The sequence below is a fragment of the Rattus norvegicus genome, chromosome 6 (genome assembly GCF_036323735.1).
Source record: "Rattus norvegicus strain BN/NHsdMcwi chromosome 6, GRCr8, whole genome shotgun sequence".
NCBI classification, from domain to species: domain Eukaryota; kingdom Metazoa; phylum Chordata; class Mammalia; order Rodentia; family Muridae; genus Rattus; species Rattus norvegicus.
Window position 1 is genome coordinate 12333629 of NC_086024.1, and position 19897 is coordinate 12353525.

Consider the following 19897-nt stretch of genomic DNA (forward strand, 5'->3'; position numbering starts at 1 on the left):
GGCGAGGGGGCCCTCATGCTCGGGTTGGCGGGCCTTGAAATTGGGCCTGCGGAAAGCAGTTGAGATCCGGGTGGCTACCCTGACAAGTCTGCAGGTAGAAGACGGAAGTGGCTAGCGCGGTCGCTGGAACGGCGGGGTGCACCTTGCGGGAAGCCGCATCGAACCTGCTCCGGAAACACCTGGCGCTGCGGGTGGTCCTGTGGTTGGACCGAAAAGATCTGAGAAATTGACTGTTACCGTTTGCCACTGTTCGCAGAGCAGTGTGCAGAGCAGAGCCGCACTTGTGAATGCCAAGTGCAAGACTAATTTTGTATTTCAAACCAGCTACCCACAAAACTTTCCTCGGCCCGTCACTGCCTCCACTAGTTTACCCCTCATTATACGAGGTGGGGAGTTTAGGTTCACAATCTTATCTGAGCCCTTTGGCATAGGTGTGCAGAATTTTTTATATTTTAGAAACTGCGATTGCTATGGTAATGTTCAGCGTCAAAGCCTGGGCCCTAGCAACTCTAACAAGCTAGACTCTCCCACTCGTCCTCAATAATTGAATAAAAGAGTAAAAACCTGGGAAAGATTTATTCAAAGATTCTCATTAGGAAGAAAAGGTTCACCCCCCCCCCCCGCCCCAGTTCATCTTTGTTGTACTGGTGTGAGGTTTAGGTTAAACAGGGCAACAGGAACCAGAATGGGCTTGGCAAGGGTCCCAGCATAATCTCTGCTACAGACTGTGTGCAAGGTGATTCAACGCATTTCAGATCTGTGTGAAATCTCCTTCCGGAAACCAAGCTCTTCCTCAGACTAACCAGAGGCTTTCGTTGCCTTGCCCCTCCCTGCCAAGAAATTCCAATTCCTTGGGAAGCATTATTTCAATTGCCCAATAACCAAAGGGAAGGGATTCAAGTGTCCTTCCTCAAGGTTTTCCTTTCAGGTTGATTACAAGACTTTTAGAAAATTAAAGCTCCTATTCAGATTCAAGAAAGAAATTGGAGCTGGGCATAATGGTGTGTGCCTTTAACCCCAACGCTCAAGAGACAGAGGCAGGTGGAACAAAAACAGCACCAGCTACAGTTCCAAGAGAGCCAAGGTTCTGTTACACTGAGAAATCCTGTCTCGGAAAGAAAAAGGCGGAGGGGGAGGGGGAGGGGGAGGGGGAGGGGGAGGGGGAGGGGGAGGGGAGGATAGGAGAGGAGGGGGGGCTGGAGAGATGGATCAGTGGTTAAGAGCACTGACTGTTGGGGTTGGGGATTTAGCTCAGTGGTAGAGCGCTTGCCTAGGAAGCGCAAGGCCCTGGGTTCGATCCCCAGCTCCGAAAAAAAAAAAAAAGAGCACTGACTGCTCTTCCAAAGGTCCTGAGTTCAAATCCCAGCAACCACATGGTGGCTTGCAACCATCTGTAATGAGATCTGATGCCCTCTTCTGGTGTGTCTGAACAGCTACAGTGTTCTTATATATATAATAAATAAGTAAATCTTTAAAAAAGAAGAAAAGAAAGGGAGAAAGAAAGAATGAATGAATTTGGGAGACTTAATCTACTTCTAAGTATGGAATTAACTCTGGCTAGCAAACCTTCCCTTTGGTAAAAGATTTGCTTTGTTGTGCAAAGACAGCTCAGCTTGTAAAGGTGCTTTGGAGCCAAGCCTAGAGACCTGAATTCTATCCTTGGAATCGCACTGTGAAGGATTCCTGCAAATTATCCTCTGACCTCCACACTTGGGTTCCATAGGTTTGGGATGTGTGACACACACACACACACACACACACCCCAAGGGACTAAATAAATGTAAAAAAAAAAAAAAAAGAAGAAGCTTGGTATGGTAGGCCACACCCTTGATTTCAGTCCTTGGGAGGCAGATGAATCTCTGTGAGTTTTCGAGGCTATAAGGGATGGTGCAGAGAAACTACCAAGCTAGACCACGGTGTAGACTGAAAAATTTATTTGGGATCAAACTGCTAAGGCCATTCTCTTGGGGCAGAGCTATCTCAAACTGTTGGGAAAACAGCAGACTTTGACAGTGGGGGTGGGGGATATCTGAGCTGACATAGGCTACTGTGTTGTTATTCTGTTAACAATGGTTAAACTGGGTGGTGTGGCCTGAGGCAGTTGACCTTCCAGGACCATTAAGGGAGGTTCTTGGTGAAGAGAAACTGCCTTTAAAGATTTGCTCTTCTAAAAACAGAAACTTTCGGGCTTGTTTATCCAAAGGTCTTCTGTTTAGGAACAATGTCACCAGCACTATCTGTGGGAGTGGTGGTTTGGACCTGGCAGAGGCCAGCCTGGTCTATGTAATGAGCTCAGGCCAGCGAGGGTTATGCGGTTGAGACTCTGGCAAAATCAATAATTAATTTTTTAAAGATTTGTTTATTTATTTAATGTATGTGAGCTCATTATCACTTTCTTCAGACACACCAGAAGAGGGCATCAGATCCCATTACAGAGGGTTATAAGCCACCATGTGGTTGCTGGGAATTGAACTCAGGACCTCTGGAAGAGCAGTCAGTGCTCTTAACTGCTGAACCATCTCTCCAGCCCCTTAAATTAATTTTTTAAAAAGAGTAAATGATTTGCTGCGTTTGGGCAGACCTAATTTTCCTTTGCTTCTTTGCAGTAGGTGACTTTTACACGTGTTCTCAGTTCACCTTACTCTTTACTCGTTTGAATCTGGTTCTTGCTTTGTGACCTAGGCTGACCTCAGGGTTCAGATCACCCTACCTCAACTTCCCTAGAGCTAGAGGCACAACATCACAGCTGTGGAGAGGCTGGAAAGGGAGCTCGCCAATTAAAAGTCCTTGCTGTTCTTGCAGAAGACTGAGAGGTCAGGTCTTAGCATTGAAAGGAGAATTATATGAATTCTAGGTTTAGAGATACAAAATTAAAAGAATAAACCCCAAAAAGCCACAGACCCAGGGCTAAGCCCTGCAGCCAGGACTAGCAGGCCATAAAGATAAAGGAGCACAGGAAACACTGTCCAGGCAGGACTGGCAAGCCATAAAGAAAAGGAATGCAAGAACCAGCCTGAGTTAATGGGACTGATTCATGGGACGTCTGGCAGGAAGACATCTCCCCCCAGCTCACTCAGGGCCATATTTCAACTAGGTGTCCTCCGGCCCCTGATAAACCCCTGACTTCTAGCACGTACTCTTTCTGCTTTGTTCTCACTGCTATGTTTGAATGAGCCAATTACATGTAACCACGCCAAAAACCCCTAGCTTTCTCTATATAAACCTCTGACTTTTGAGTTTCGGGGCCGACACCTCTGTCTCCTGCGCGGGATACCTGTTGGCCCGGAGATCTCTGTAATAGGTCTCCGTAATAAACCTCACCTTTGCTTATTACATCCAAAATGGTCTCTCTATGTCTGGGGTCCGCGATTTCCCTCGACTTTAGAAAGGGTCTCTCTACGTGGGATCTTTCATAATGGGGGCTCGTCCGGGATCTTTGTGACCACCCCAGACTCCGAAGACCCCTTGGAGGTGAGTTGGATGTTTGTCTGAGTGTCTCTGTGTGAGCGGCGCTGCATTCGTCAGTCTGTGTCTGTCTGTGTTTTGGTTCCGCCGTGTGTGTATATATGTGTGTCTCGGTACCGGTGGAATCTCACTCTGGTCAGTACTTGGAGAGTGGACGTGGAGTCTCACTCTGGTCAGTACTTAGAGAGTGGACGTGGAGTCTCACTCTGGTCAGTGCTCAGAGAGTGGAAGTGGAGTCTCACTCTGGTCAGTGCTTAGAGAGTGGACGTGGAATCCCACTCTGTGTCTGTGCTAAGAGGGTGGATGTGTATTCCTGCCCTGTGCTAGGAGAGTGGATGTGTATCCCCACTCAGTGCAGCTGCCTTTGTGGTTCGTGAGGACCCTCTGGCTGCGGAAGCGGAGGACGCCCCTCGGCCCGCAGGCTGCAGCCCCTGGAAGACGTTCCACGGGCGGAGAACAGTCGGAAGAGCCCGGCTGTGGGCAGTCAGGAGGACCTGACTGTGGTTTTCTGGAACAAAGGAGACAGAGTGCTCCTTAGTGTCTGCTGTCTGTGTTCTGTTTCTGTGTTTGGTGTTCTTTTTCTTTGCCATGGGGCAGACTGTGATAACCCCTTTGTCTTTGATGGTGGACCATTGGACAGATGTTAGGACAAGAGGACACTCTGAAATCCTGTTGGGAGGTGGAATCAGATGGTCCATCTCATCCCAAAACCAGCTAAGGTTAAGCTACAGTTTGGGCCAGGTACTGAAGGTACCAGACATCTGTGGAAATTGGTTATAAGATGCTTTGTCTTTGTCTCGTTTGTCTGGTTTGTTTTCTGTGGTATTGTCGAGTGTCTTTTTGGCTTTTGTTTCGTTTTTGAATTTAGACTGACGACTGTGTTTAAAATCTTGGACTGACGACTGTGTTTGAAATCATGAAACTGTTTGCTTTGTTCGTCAAAGAGTTTTACTTGGTCCTCTTGGTGCTTAAGTTAAGAGTTAAAAATAATTTGCTTGAGAAAAATTGTTTTCTGCCAGGGAGTTTTGTCTTTCTCTCTTGAGCCTCCTCCCCAAGGAAAGAGGCCCCTCCCTTTACTCCCCTTGATCAGCCTAGCTGCTGTTAACAGTTGTGTAAACAGACATTAACAAAAACCTTGAGGACAAAACCGCTCATAAATAAAAAAGTTCCCCAGATTAGGCCTCCGGTATGAAACAAGTATAGTGAGTAAGAAACTTAATTTTATGGACCCCGCTCTAGTGGCGGTGTGTTGGTTGATAGCCAACGTTAATTTTTTAAAACATAGTGTTTTATCTGTGCTTGTGCTCGCAACACACAGTAGGGGAGAGCGAAACTAGCTGCGGAGCTGCTGCAGCGAGCATGGGGACTTCTCAAGTCTCACCCAATTTTTCTGGCTCTTCAGGAGCTGTTTAAAAGGAAAAGGCTTAAGGTAAAAAGAAACACTATAGAGAGATTTCTTAGTGAATTACTATACCTTGGTTCGAGATCTCTGGGAATCTCATGGTGGACAGCTGAGATAAGCTGGAAAAGGATTTAAATTTTGCTTGGGAGCAAAGAATCTTAAAGGCGGAGTTTCAGCCGGTATGGCACTTAGTGCGTAGCTGCCTAAAAGATCAGAAATGCTGTCAACAGGCTCTAAAAAAGGGACAGGCTGTGTTAGAAATGCTACAGGAAGAATGATCTAAAAAAGGCTGAGAGTAAGGTGGGGGAGGACTCTAAGGCAAACAAGAGCAAGAAAGGAATTTCTGACATTTGCTCACAGAAGGAGAGTGCTCATTAAGAGAAGTTCTTTAGGGAGCCTGCCTTATCTGCTGGCCCTATTCCAAGAGAGGAGTCAGTCTCCAGCATTAAATTACTTTTCTCACTGGTCATCATTAACATGGAGAGTGCCTTTGGTCCTATCCCCACAGCAGCCAGTTCCTGCCCCTGTGGTCAAAATGCCCCAGGTTGGGGGACAAAAAGAGCCCCTAAAATAGTTTCAAAGAATCTACAACAAACTGTAAAGAACTTTGTTTTGTTTTGTTTTGCCAGTCAAGAAATGTTGTTTGCCCTCTTCAGTAGACCTCTACTCTCAAGATTCTCTTGTTTTCTCACCATCCCATTTGAGATGCTTGTTAGTAACTGTTACAGGTCTTCTTTACCACCGAGGAAAGACAAAATCCTACTAGAGACCAGAGAAAAATGTTCCAGACCCGGATGGAAGGCCCTCACTTCTGCCTGTTGACTTCAATACGCCTAAAGGTAGGGAGTGCCAGGTCTGCTGCCAGGCTCCAAGGGTGGGTCTCTGAGGGGCTAAAAAATGCCCCACCAATCTGGCTAAGATAAAGAAAGGATATAAAGAGAAAGTTACAGAAATTTAAAGGGTTAAGTTAAGTTGCTGAGAGTTAGTACAAGTTACAGAGAAAGAGGTAAAAAGAGCAGAAAGCTAAGGAAGAAAAGAGACAAAAAGAAGAGGAAATTAGAGAGCTAAAGAGAGATAAAAGACGAGAGAGGAACATATACTGGCCACAGTAGTTAGGGAACCTAGGAAGATAGTACCTGGCAACAGAAGAGAATTCCTGGCTAAAGATCAGTGTGCCTAATGCAAAGAAAAAGGACACTGGGTCAGGGACTGCCCAAGAAAGAACAAGAGGGGCCACTGGAGAGCTTCTTGGTCCTAGAGTGCTGGCTATGTACAGAGATAGAAGGGAAGTGTGGATACAGGGACCCAATGCTCTGTGCTCCTATGCCCCCCCCCCCAGTGGGCCAATATCTAAGGACCTTGAGTACAAGGGGCTACTGACAACGAACAATACCTATGGACTGCCCGAAGAACAGTGGACCTTGGCGTGGGCCGGGTAACCCACTAGTTGATAGTCATCCCTGACTGCCCCTATCCCTTGCTCATGAGAAATTTGCTGTCCAAAATGGCTTGCGTGGGCTGAAATGGCTGGGTGAGTCCATGTGTATGCATATCTGCAGACTGTGTATGTGGAGCTTAAGACCTGTCTCAGTGCACCAGTACCTGATGCTAGGAGATGTGTGGCTCAGTGCTTTTCTGCCTGGAACACATCACTCCTGCCAGCCGGGCACTACTCCTGAGACATCTGATCAGTTCCAGGTTGGAGACTACAGCTACATACAACGACACGGAGCCCAGACACTCGAGCATCACTGGAAAGCACTGTACCTAGTGCTGCTGACCACCCTGACAGCCATCAATTCTCAGCCCTCACCAGCCACATACTAATTGTTGGGGCTGAGAGCTGAGACCTAGAGGGACACTCAGCATGTTTGCCCTGGGTTCCATCGAGATAGGTGTGGGAATAGGCTTGATTTCTATTGCAAATGATGTAACATTACATATGTTAGTACTCCTAACACTTCTTGGGACTGTGCCTCAGGGATCACAACCTGTATAAGTTTAGAAGTTCTGAAAGACAGTCATGACCTTGGTGTCTAGGTTCAGATAGTGTCCAGATTAGAATCCTGATGCTAAAGACATAGTAAGACACAAAAAAAGGAGTTGAGAATTACTTAGGGCTAAGGCTATCTAGGTGCTGCAAGGGCAGCACAAGGACATCTGCTGTTACAATGCAAGGCTTATAGAGAACTGCCATTGACTCAGATATAAAAAGAGTGAAAGACTTTTTAGCTGACCTCCAAGAATACCTAACCTCCCTCTCAGAGGTAGTCCTTCAGAATAGGAGAAGATTAGACCTGATATTCCTTAAAGGAGTCTGTGTGCTACACTGAAAGAAGAATGTTGCTTCTATGTAGACCATTCAGGAGTAATTAAAGACTCCATGAATAAATTTAGAGAAAGGTTAGATAAAAGACAGAGAGACAGAGAAGCACATCAGGAATGGTTCGAGAGCTGGTTTAGTAGATCTCCTTGGATGACTACTCTGATATCTTCCCTATGGGACCCTTCTTAGTTTTGCTTCTACTTCTGATTATAGGTCCATGTGTGTTAAAGAAACTAGTTAATAGGCTTGACTCCTACAAAAAGATAGAGACGCTTAACAAGGTTGGTTTGAGTCTTGGTTCACTCAGTCTCCCTGAATGACTACCCTACTCTCTGCTACAGCTGGGCCATTATTAATAATTTTCTTGGTTTTAGTTTTTGGACCCTGCGTGACAAACAGGTTAATTGCTTTTGTTAAAAATCGAGTGGGTGCTGTGTGGTTGATGGTTCTGAGACAACAGTACCAGTCAGTTAGGACAACTGGTGAGACCAAATACGAGACTTGATATCAAAATTCTAAGATTAGAATTATTTAGTAGAAGGAGAAGGGAATGAAAGGAGAATTATACGAATTCTAGGTTTAGAGATACAAAATTAAAAGAATAAACCCCAAAAGGCCACAGACCCAGGGCAAAGCCCTGCAGCCAGGACTAGCAGGCCATAAAGATAAAGGAGCACAGGAAACACTGTCCAGGCAGGACTGGCAAGCCATAAAGAAAAGGAAAAGGAATGCAAGAACCAGCCTGAGTTAATGGGACTGATTCATGGGACGTCTGGCAGGAAGACATCTCCCCCCAGCTCACTCAGGGCCATATTTCAACTAGGTGACCTCCAGACCCTGATAAGCCCCTGACTTCTAGCACGTACTCTTTCTGCTTTGTTCTCACTGCTATGTTTGAATGAACCAATTGTATGTAACCACGCCAAAACCCCCTAGCCTTCTCTGTATAACCCTCTGACTTTTGAGTTTCGTGGTCGACACCTTTGTCTCCTGCGCGGGATACGTGTCGGTCCGGAGATCTCTGTAATAGGTCTCTGTAATAAACCTCGCCTTTGCTTATTACATCCAAAATGGTCTCTCTGTGTCTGGGGTCCACGATTTCCCGAGACTTTAGAAAGGGTCTCTCTTCGGGGATCTTTCAGCATCTATGTAAGATAGTTCACAACTTCCTATAACTCAAGTTCCAGAGGACACCATGCTCTCTTCTGGCCTCTGAAGATACACATAAATAAAAATAAAGCCTGAAAAGGGTTCACTGTTTCTGGAAGGAACAAGACTTGAAAAAAAATCTTAAAATTTGTGTGTTCCAGATATCAAGACAAAAATAGAACTCTCTTGGGGCTGGGGATTTAGCTCAGTGGTAGAGCGCTTGCCTAGGAAGCGCAAGGCCCTGGGTTCGGTCCCCAGCTCCGAAAAATAGAAAAGAAAAAAGAAAAAAAAAATAGAACTCTCACCTTACAGGGAATAAGATGGTTTACTCTGGAGCCATTTTAAGTGACCATGCCCTGAGAAGCATATTTAGGTTAACCCAAATTCTGTGTTCCAAGATGAAGGGAAGGACCCCTAGTGGCTTTTGCCAGCCTTACACCCACCACCTCAAGTCAAAGTTAGGCCAAGTTCTATTCTCCTCCTACAGTTCTCAGGAGGAGAAAATCCTCAGAATGTACTGACAGTCACCTGACCCTCTGGTGCCAGACAGAGTTTGAATGCATGTCACATGCTTGCTAGCCAATAGATTCAAAGGTCAATATGCTTAGCCAAAAAGTTTAGACTGTAATCTTGCTGATGTAACTTGTACCCTTAAAAAGGATAAAAACTGCTTGTTATAGCCATTTGGGGTCGCCTTCTAGTCACTTACCACAAGCAAGAGTTGACCACAACACATCAGAAAAATAAACCTCTTGCATTCGCATCAAACTTTGTTCTTGTGTTTCATTTGGGGGGTCTCCCAGTAGTTAAGACTCACTTCGAGCCTCACATTTGGTACATGGGCTGGGAAGCCAGACCTCCCTATGAGATCTTGAGGAACGGTGGTCAGAGGAACAGCTCGAGCTTGATATCAGGTACTGAGGTTGTCCGTATCCTTGTTGTCTGTCTTGCTTTTGGCTTGCTCTAGGGCATCTGTAAGACTTAGAGAGCCTCTGGTCTGGTGCAGTCAAATTGCAGCTGGCAGACGTGCATTAAGGTCATGACCATGGGGAGTCTGGAGGATACCTCACGCTGTCCCACTTGGAGAGAATCAGGAGGACTCTGCTCCTTTTGGAACCTGTTAGGCTGGATACCAGTGTAAGCTGTCTGAGTCACCTGTTAGACTTGATACCAGCAGGAGCTGAACGAGCCACCTGATTACCTGGTTTCTGCACCATGGCAGGGGTGAACTGTCTGTGGGTTAATTGTCTTTCTCTGTGTTCTTGGACTTGGACTGATGTTATTTTTGGACATGGGACAGACTGAATCTACCCTGTTAAACATCCTAGTTAACCACTGGAGGGAAGTTGGGGAAAGAGGAGAAAACTGGTCAGTAGTAGTAAAGAAGCAGTTTACTTCTACTTAGCTACTCTCTGCTCCTCCAAATGGCCCACCTTTGGAGTAGGGTGGCCACTGGTAGGAACCCTTGATTTGCAGGTGATCAAAGCAGTAAAGACTTTTTAGACCAGGATCCCTTGGGCACCCAGACCAAGTGCCCTATATAGTTACCTGGAAGGATCTAGTGGAGGACCCCCCTCCTCCACACCCTAGGATAAAAGCCTGAAGGTATACCACCAGACTCCATGGGCAGGTCTCAAGGTGGGTCGAAGGATGACCCACCAATTTGACCAAGGTGTGTGAGGTTAAACAGGGACCAGAAGAGTCACCCTCAGCCTTTCTAGAGTGGCTTATGGAGGCATTCTGCCCATATACACCCTATGACCCCAGCAGAGAGGAGCACAAAGCTACTGTGACCATGGCTTTTATAGACCAGGCTAGGAGAGATACCAGGAAAAAGCTTCAGAGGCTAGAGGGACTACAGGGTAAGTCATTGAGGGATTTAGTGCAGGTTGCTGAGAAAGTCTACCATAACAGGGAGACAGAGAAAGAGCAGAGAAAGAGAAAGGAAGAAGATGAAAGGGAGATGAAAAAAGAAAAGTGAAAGAAAAGGAATTTACAGAGAATCTTGGTTACAGTAGTTAGGGAAAGCAGAGAAGAGAGACCCCAACCCAAGAGAGAAGCAGTGTGCATATTGTGAGGAGAGGGGCCCCTGGGCCCAAGAGTGCCCCAACAAATGGAAGCCAGGGGCAGAAAATCCCAGGCGTTGGGAAAAGTACCTCCAAACAGTGAAGATGTTAGCCCTGGAATAAGACAGCGACTAGGGAGGACAGGGTTCAGACCCCCTCCCTGAGCCCAGGGTAACCATGAAAGTAGAAGAGAAACCCACCCAATTCTTGATTGATACTGGGGTCCAACACTAAGTCCCCCTCCAAGCTGGGCCAGTCTCCAGAGTGGGGAAAAACATGGGTCCAAGGGGTCACCGAGACTAAACAATATTCATGGACTACCAGAAGAATTTTGGACCTGGGCATGGGCCGGGTATCCCCACTTATTCATGATCATCCCTGACTGCCCCTATCCCTTGCTCAGGAGAGATTTGTCATCCAAGATGGGGGCTCAGATCCATTTCTTCCCGAGGGTCCACAACTGAGGGGGCTGCTGAAGAACCTGTCCAGGTCCTTACTCTTAGGCTGGAAGACAAATACAAATTGTTTGAGACCAATACCCAAAAGACAAAAGCTTGGTGGCTGGAAAAATTTCCTTTTGCTTGGGCTGAAACGGCTGGGTTAGATCATGTGTTTCTGCAGGCTGTGTATGTGGAGCGTAAGACCCAGGCTGATCTTGCCTCGGTGTGCCCATAGCCAATATTGGGGGAGGCATAAGAAGGGATTAAGCCACACATCTCCCGGCTCCTCTACCTTGGGGTGTTCTGTCTGGAACACACCAATCCTTCCAGTTAAGAAGCCAGGCACTAACAATTATCGCCCAGTCTTGGACTTAAAAGAGGTTAAACCATAGTAGAGTGGCTGACTTCCACCCTACTGTGCCTTACCCCTATACTGTTTAGTTCTTTACCACCTTCCAGAATTTGGCTCATGGTTTTAACTTGAAAGATGCTTTCCTCTGCCTGACCTTGGCACCCCAAAGTCAAGAATACTTTGCCTTTGAATGGTAAGACCCACTGGCCAGCTGACATGGACTAGACTCTCCACTGGTTGGGCTCAATCTGGCTACCTTACTACCCAACTTGGAGCCACCACAGCACAAGTGTTGAATGCTGGCAGAAGCCCATGGGTGGAGGAAAGACCTCTCCAACCGACCCCTGCCAGGAGCTCTGGTTTACAGGCAGGAGCAGTTTTCTTCATGAAGGTCAGAGATGAGTGGGTGCTGCCGTGATGAACCACACAAATGTTGTCTGGGCAGGCTGAAACTCTACCCCCCTGGCACGTGGGCACAGAGTGTGTAGCTCATTTCCCTTGGAACTTGGGGCCAGCAAGAAAATTAACATCTACATGGATAGCAGGTATGCCTTTGCCACAGCCCATGTCCACAGGGCTATATACCAAGAGAGAGGACTGCTCACATCAGAGGGAAAAGGAATAAAAAGCAGGAAATCTTGGATCTCTTGGATGTCTTGATGAAGCCGGCAACTATGAGTATTATTCATTGCCCAGGACATCAGAAGGAAAGAGACGCAGTGGCCCAGGGCAATAACCAGGCAGACCAGGTGGCTTGAGAAGTGGCTATGCAGGAGCCTATCTGGGTTATGGGCCTGCAAGAAACACCCTCTGGGAACTGGGATTGGACTAAGGGATGGCCTCACTTACAATATACAGCAGAAGGAAAGGCCCAAATTGCTAACCACCCCACCCACTATTACTTAGAAAAGGAAGGACAATGGCACACTCAAGAGGGGAAAACTATACTCCCCAGAAAACAAACAAAAGACTCCTTTGGCCAAATGCACAAATGGATTCATTTAGGATAAGAAGCTCATCCACGCAGTCAAGGGATCTAAGGTATATGTCATGGACCTTAGGTTTTTAGCCAGAGAGACAGTAGAACACTGTAAGGTATGTCAGCAAGTGAGTGCTTATGGAGCCAAGAGCAAACAGGGCAAGAGACCTAGGGGAGAACGTCCTGGGGTATATTGGGAAGTTGATTTCACAGAAGTTAAGTCAGGAAAATATGGTTACAAATTCCTCCTAGTGTTTGTAGATTCTTTCTCTGGATGGGTTGAGGCTTCCCCCACCAAGCAGGAAACAGCTACTGTGGTAACCAAGAAGATATTAGAAGAAAATTTCCCGAGGTTCGGAATGCCCAAGGCAATTGAACAATAGTTCTGCTTTTGTTTCTAAGGTAAGTCAGGGATTGGCAAAGATACTTGGGACTAATTGGAAGCTCCATTGTGCTTATTATCCCCAGAGCTCAGGGCAGATAGAGAGAATGAACAGAACCCTAAAATAGACCTTAACTAAATTGACCTTGGAGACTGGTGCTGACTGGGTGGTGCTCCTTCCCCTGGCCCCGTTCTGAGCCTGGAACACCCCCTACCATTTTAACCTGACCCCTTTTGAGATCCTGTTGGTACCCCAGCTTCCTTGGTGTCCACTGGGCCCTCCCTGGAGGTATCCCAATTCACTGAGAGGAGGAACCTCTTCTTGAGGCTCCAAGCCTTTCAGTTAATACAACATGAGTTTTGGCCCCAACTGTCTGCCTTACATGCTCCAGAAATGCCAGAGACCCCCTCACCGTTTCCAGACTGGTGACTGGGTCTATGCCCAGAGGCATCGGGCATAGTCACTGGAACCCTGGTGGAAGGGACCCTTCCTGATATGGTTAACCACTCTGAGGGTCCTCAAGGTAGACAGTATTGCAGCCCTGGTGCATGCATCCTATGTGAAATCTGCAGACACCCCATTTCCCAGGGACTCCTGCTGCCCCCATATGCTGGTACCTTAAACCTGGACTGTGGTTTCCACTGGAACTGAAGGCGAGGTCGCCTCCCTGGCTTTTTTTTTTTTTTTTTTTCCGGAGCTGGGGACCGAACCCAGGGCCTTATGCTTGCTAGGCAAGTGCTCTACCACTAAGCTAAATCCCCAACCCCCGAGGTTGCCTCCCTGACTGCTATCAAACCCCTCAAAACCTGGTGGCCCGACCTCACTTTTGACCTCTGCCAGCTGGCAGCAGGACTTGACTGGTGGGACGTCCCCATCCATGACAGGAGTGCTGGAGGAAGAAAACTGCTCTTATGGGAGGAAGAGGACTCTGGGCTGGGGGTTGGGGCAGCAGTAAGTTGTGCATTCCCTGCATAGAGGTGTCATTTGTGGGAGCCCCCCACTTACGTTTACCTTACGTTAGATGGAAGAAACGGGGCAGAAGTTCACCAATATGGGGGTCCAGACCAGTTTCATTGCACCGCCTGGGGATGCGAGACTACAGGAGACACCTACTGGAACCCCTCTTCCTCTTGGGACTTGATCACGGTAAACAGAAATTACACTACTGAGGAGCCCTACCAGGGGGACCGAAGAAATAGGGATACCTTGTGAGCAAACGCCATCTGCAACCCAATAATAATCAGATTCACTCAGAAAGGCAAAGAACCAATGACATGGCTAAAGAGAAGAACTTGGGGACTCAGATTGTACAAATCGTGGGATGATGGCCAAGGTGAGAGAAGGGCTAGCCAAATGGGGAAACGGAAGAGAGAGAACAGAGTCAGGGCTGCTTAGAAGCTCAGTTTAACTCGTCCCCTTGGCCCTTCCTGTCTCCTTTCTGCTTTCTGACCCTCCTAAGTATAAGCAAGCAGCTGTCTCTTACTCCTTCACTAAGGAGCCCTCTGCTGCCACACCTCGCTTTTCTAGTTCGGCTTTCTGTTCCTATGATAAAAACCCTGACCAATGGCAACTTGTGGGGATGAGAAGGATTATCTGACTTATGGGTTATGTAGTTCACCGTTGAGGGAAACCAAGGCAGGAGCTGAAGTGGAGACCACAAAGGAGTGCTGTTTTCTCTCTTGGTTCCTCTGGCCTGCTCACCTTCTTTCCTTTATTACTCAGGAGTCCCCATCTCCTCCCCCACACCTTCCCAACCCCACCACAGTAGACTAGGCCCTCCTCCATTAATTAACCGTCAGAGAAATGTCCTACAGATGTGTCCACAGGCCAGTCTGACAGAGGCAATTTTTCAACCAAGTCTCCCTCTTCCTGGGTACATCAAGTCGGCAACAGCCAACCACACACACGCCCACAGTGATGGGCCGTAGTCTCTCGGTACCATGACTCCGAGCCAACCTCTTTTCTCTAGGGTGGCTTCTTGTCAGGTATTCGATACCAGTGAATGAGGTCACTCAGTAACCCCCTGACCATGTGGTTTGGTTCTTTTGGTTGTTTTGTTTTCTTTTCTTTTGTTTTTGAGACAGGGTCTCTCTCTATGATCCTGGTTGTTCTGTAGCTCACTCTGTAGACCAGGCTGGCCTTGACCTCACAGAGGTCACCTGCCTCTGCCTCCTGAGTACTCGGATTAACGTCCTGGGCCACCAGATGTGGCTGACCATGTGGTTTATGAGCTTCTGGAAATGGTTTGCAGGAGGCGCTTGGAGGAATTTGTGTCTGTAAACTAGAGTGTCTCCGAGATGCTGCATGAAGAGCTCAGTGTCCTGTTCTGGTGGGCGCACAGAGAACTAGAATGCTGACAGACATGGAGGGTGAGAGCCAGGCTCTGGAGTTTCAGAGGGGAATAGGGACTCTCCAGGGAATGGGGTTGTGTTATAGTCTGGTGAAGAATCTGGCAGGGTTTCATTTGCATTCAGAGAAGCTGAATGGGACTGAATTAGAAAACAACAGACTAAGTTGTTTGTGGAGGGAATTTCAAAACAGGACAATATCCGGGCCGTGGCGTGGTTCTTGCTTAATGCATTTTCCCAGATTGCAGTGCAAGAGTGTAAAAACCACGTGGCAGAAAGCTGAGGAGCTGAATCCTGTCCCCATTTAAAAGAAAAGATTTGCTTATTGTATGTATGCAAGTACACTGTCACTGTCTTCAGACTCACCAGAAGAGGGCATCAGATCCCAATACAGATGGCTGTGAGCCACCATGTGGTTGCTGGGAATTGAACTCAGGACCTCTGGAAGAGCAGTCAGTGCTCTTACCCTCTGAGCCATCTCTCCAGCCCCTCCTATCTCCATTTTTAAGATGGAGTTGCCTAGCCTGGTCTTGAACTCACTGGCTCAGGTGATAATCCTGTGGCAGATGGATGTCGCTTTGGCCAATTGGTCAGGTTTTTTTCATCAATCTATTCACAAGGGCAGAGCCCTTAGGACCCGGTGCCTTCTCCAAAGCCCACTCCCTGGACACCATTGTTGTAGGGAGTATGTCTTCAGCAAATGGATTTGAGGAGGGGACACTGGAACCAAAGCTCCAGATGCACCTAGCATTGGTATCAGAATGGAAAACCGATGGAGTCCTTGATGTTTTCAATATTAAAGATTCTTTCCAGGTTCAATGGAGCAATGTGGTGAGATGGACTTCAGGCTCTTTAATAAGGCCTGGCACTCGCAGCTTGGGGAAGCAGGAGGCCAGGAAACTTACTATATTCATAAACCTTAGCTTGTATAGGTTTCCGAGCTTAGAGAGTGTGGGTCTCTAGAGAGTGAAGGAGATAGGATATCAGGCAGTATTCTTGGAAGCTGATGCTGCTGTCCCACCCTCCTTTGCTGCTGTCACATGCTAAGAGTTTTAGCAGTTAGGGACAGCATGGATAGGATGTAAGGCATGATTGCTCCCCCTCCACAGGGGCAGCCTCTGCGGTTTAGCATTTGCCCATTGGCTAGATGAATACCGATGAGACTGGAGACAGTAGGTAGGTGATGTGGGGGGTTGTAGACAGTAGGTAGGTGATGTGGAGGGTTGTAGACAGTAGGTAGGTGATGTGGGGGGTTGCAGACAGTAGGTAGGTGATGTGGGGGGTTATAGACAGTAGGTAGGTGATGTGGGGGGTTGTAGACGGTAGGTAGGTGGTGTGGGGGGTTGTAGACAGTAGGTAGGTGATGTGGGGGTTTATAGACAGTAGGTAGGTGATGTGGGGGTTATAGACGGTAGGTAGGTGATGTGGGGGGTTGTAGACAGTAGGTAGGTGATGTGGGGGTTTATAGACAGTAGGTAGGTGATGTGGGGGGTTGTAGACGGTAGGTAGGTGATGTGGGGGGTTGTAGACAGTAGGTAGGTGATGTGGGGGGTTATAGACAGTAGGTAGGTGATGTGGGGGGTTGTAGACAGTAGGTAGGTGATGTGAGGGTTTATAGACAGTAGGTAGGTGATGTGGGGGTTTATAGACAGTAGGTAGGTGATGTGGGGGGTTGTAGACAGTAGGTAGGTGATGTGGGGAGTTGTAGACAGTAGGTAGGTGATGTGGGGGTTTATAGACAGTAGGTAGGTGATGTGGGGGGTTATAGACAGTAGGTAGGTGATGTGGGGGGTTGTAGACAGTAGGTAGGTGATGTGGGGGGTTGTAGACAGTAGGTAGGTGTTGTGGGGGGTTGTAGACAGTAGGTAGGTGATGTGGGGGTTTATAGACAGTAGGTAGGTGATGTGGGGGGTTATAGACAGTAGGTAGGTGATGTGGGGGTTGTAGACAGTAGGTAGGTGATGTGGGGGGTTGTAGACAGTAGGTAGGTGATGTGGGGGGTTGTAGACAGTAGGTGATGTCGGGGGTTTATAGACAGTAGGTAGGTGATGGGGGGGTTGTAGACGGTAGGTAGGTGATGGGGGGTTGTAGACAGTAGGTAGGTGATGGGGGGTTGTAGACGGTAGGTAGGTGATGTGGGGGGTTTATAGACAGTAGGTAGGTGATGTGGGGGGTTGTAGACAGTAGGTGATGTGGAGGGTTGTAGACAGTAGGTAGGTGATGTGGGGGTTTATAGACAGTAGGTAGGTGATGTGGGGGGTTGTAGACAGTAGGTGATGTGGGGGGTTTATAGACAGTAGGTAGGTGATGGGGGGGTTGTAGACGGTAGGTAGGTGATGGGGGGTTGTAGACAGTAGGTAGGTGATGGGGGGGTTGTAGACGGTAGGTAGGTGATGGGGGGTTGTAGACAGTAGGTAGGTGATGGGGGGGTTGTAGACGGTAGGTAGGTGATATGGGGGGTTGTAGACAGTAGGTAGGTGATGTGGAGGGTTGTAGACAGTAGGTAGGTGATGTGGGGGGTTGTAGACAGTAGGTAGGTGATGTGGGGGGTTATAGACAGTAGGTAGGTGATGTGGGGGGTTGTAGACGGTAGGTAGGTGGTGTGGGGGGTTGTAGACAGTAGGTAGGTGATGTGGGGGTTTATAGACAGTAGGTAGGTGATGTGGGGGTTATAGACGGTAGGTAGGTGATGTGGGGGGTTGTAGACAGTAGGTAGGTGATGTGGGGGTTTATAGACAGTAAGTAGGTGATGTGGGGGGTTGTAGACGGTAGGTAGGTGATGTGGGGGGTTGTAGACAGTAGGTAGGTGATGTGGGGGGTTATAGACAGTAGGTAGGTGATGTGGGGGGTTGTAGACAGTAGGTAGGTGATGTGAGGGTTTATAGACAGTAGGTAGGTGATGTGGGGGTTTATAGACAGTAGGTAGGTGATGTGGGGGGTTGTAGACAGTAGGTAGGTGATGTGGGGGGTTATAGACAGTAGGTAGGTGATGTGGGGGTTGTAGACAGTAGGTAGGTGATGTGGGGGGTTGTAGACAGTAGGTAGGTGATGTGGGGGGTTGTAGACAGTAGGTGATGTCGGGGGTTTATAGACAGTAGGTAGGTGATGGGGGGGTTGTAGACGGTAGGTAGGTGATGGGGGGGTTGTAGACAGTAGGTAGGTGATGGGGGGTTGTAGACGGTAGGTAGGTGATGTGGGGGGTTTATAGACAGTAGGTAGGTGATGTGGGGGGTTTATAGACAGTAGGTAGGTGATGTGGGGGGTTGTAGACAGTAGGTGATGTGGAGGGTTGTAGACAGTAGGTAGGTGATGTGGGGGTTTATAGACAGTAGGTAGGTGATGTGGGGGGTTGTAGACAGTAGGTGATGTGGGGGGTTTATAGACAGTAGGTAGGTGATGGGGGGGTTGTAGACGGTAGGTAGGTGATGGGGGTTGTAGACAGTAGGTAGGTGATGGGGGGGTTGTAGACGGTAGGTAGGTGATGGGGGGTTGTAGACAGTAGGTAGGTGATGGGGGGGTTGTAGACAGTAGGTAGGTGATGTGGGGGTTTATAGACAGTAGGTAGGTGATGTGGGGGGTTGTAGACGGTAGGTAGGTGATGTGGGGGGTTGTAGACAGTAGGTAGGTGATGTGGGGGGTTATAGACAGTAGGTAGGTGATGTGGGGGTTTATAGACAGTAGGTAGGTGATGTGGGGGGTTGTAGACAGTAGGTAGGTGATGTGGGGAGTTGTAGACAGTAGGTAGGTGATGTGGGGGTTTATAGACAGTAGGTAGGTGATGTGGGGGGTTGTAGACGGTAGGTAGGTGATGTGGGGGGTTGTAGACAGTAGGTAGGTGATGTGGGGGGTTATAGACAGTAGGTAGGTGATGTGGGGGGTTGTAGACAGTAGGTAGGTGATGTGAGGGTTTATAGACAGTAGGTAGGTGATGTGGGGGTTTATAGACAGTAGGTAGGTGATGTGGGGGGTTGTAGACAGTAGGTAGGTGATGTGGGGAGTTGTAGACAGTAGGTAGGTGATGTGGGGGTTTATAGACAGTAGGTAGGTGATGTGGGGGGTTATAGACAGTAGGTAGGTGATGTGGGGGGTTGTAGACAGTAGGTAGGTGATGTGGGGGGTTGTAGACAGTAGGTAGGTGTTGTGGGGGGTTGTAGACAGTAGGTAGGTGATGTGGGGGTTTATAGACAGCAGGTAGGTGATGTGGGGGGTTATAGACAGTAGGTAGGTGATGTGGGGGTTGTAGACAGTAGGTAGGTGATGTGGGGGGTTGTAGACAGTAGGTAGGTGATGTGGGGGGTTGTAGACAGTAGGTGATGTCGGGGGTTTATAGACAATAGGTAGGTGATGGGGGGGTTGTAGACGGTAGGTAGGTGATGGGGGGTTGTAGACAGTAGGTAGGTGATGGGGGGTTGTAGACGGTAGGTAGGTGATGTGGGGGGTTTATAGACAGTAGGTAGGTGATGTGGGGGGTTGTAGACAGTAGGTGATGTGGAGGGTTGTAGACAGTAGGTAGGTGATGTGGGGGTTTATAGACAGTAGGTAGGTGATGTGGGGGGTTGTAGACAGTAGGTGATGTGGGGGGTTTATAGACAGTAGGTAGGTGATGGGGGGGTTGTAGACGGTAGGTAGGTGATGGGGGGTTGTAGACAGTAGGTAGGTGATGGGGGGGTTGTAGACGGTAGGTAGGTGATGGGGGGTTGTAGACAGTAGGTAGGTGATGGGGGGGTTGTAGACGGTAGGTAGGTGATATGGGGGGTTGTAGACAGTAGGTAGGTGATGTGGAGGGTTGTAGACAGTAGGTAGGTGATGTGGGGGGTTGTAGACAGTAGGTAGGTGATGTGGGGGGTTATAGACAGTAGGTAGGTGATGTGGGGGGTTGTAGACGGTAGGTAGGTGGTGTGGGGGGTTGTAGACAGTAGGTAGGTGATGTGGGGGTTTATAGACAGTAGGTAGGTGATGTGGGGGTTATAGACGGTAGGTAGGTGAT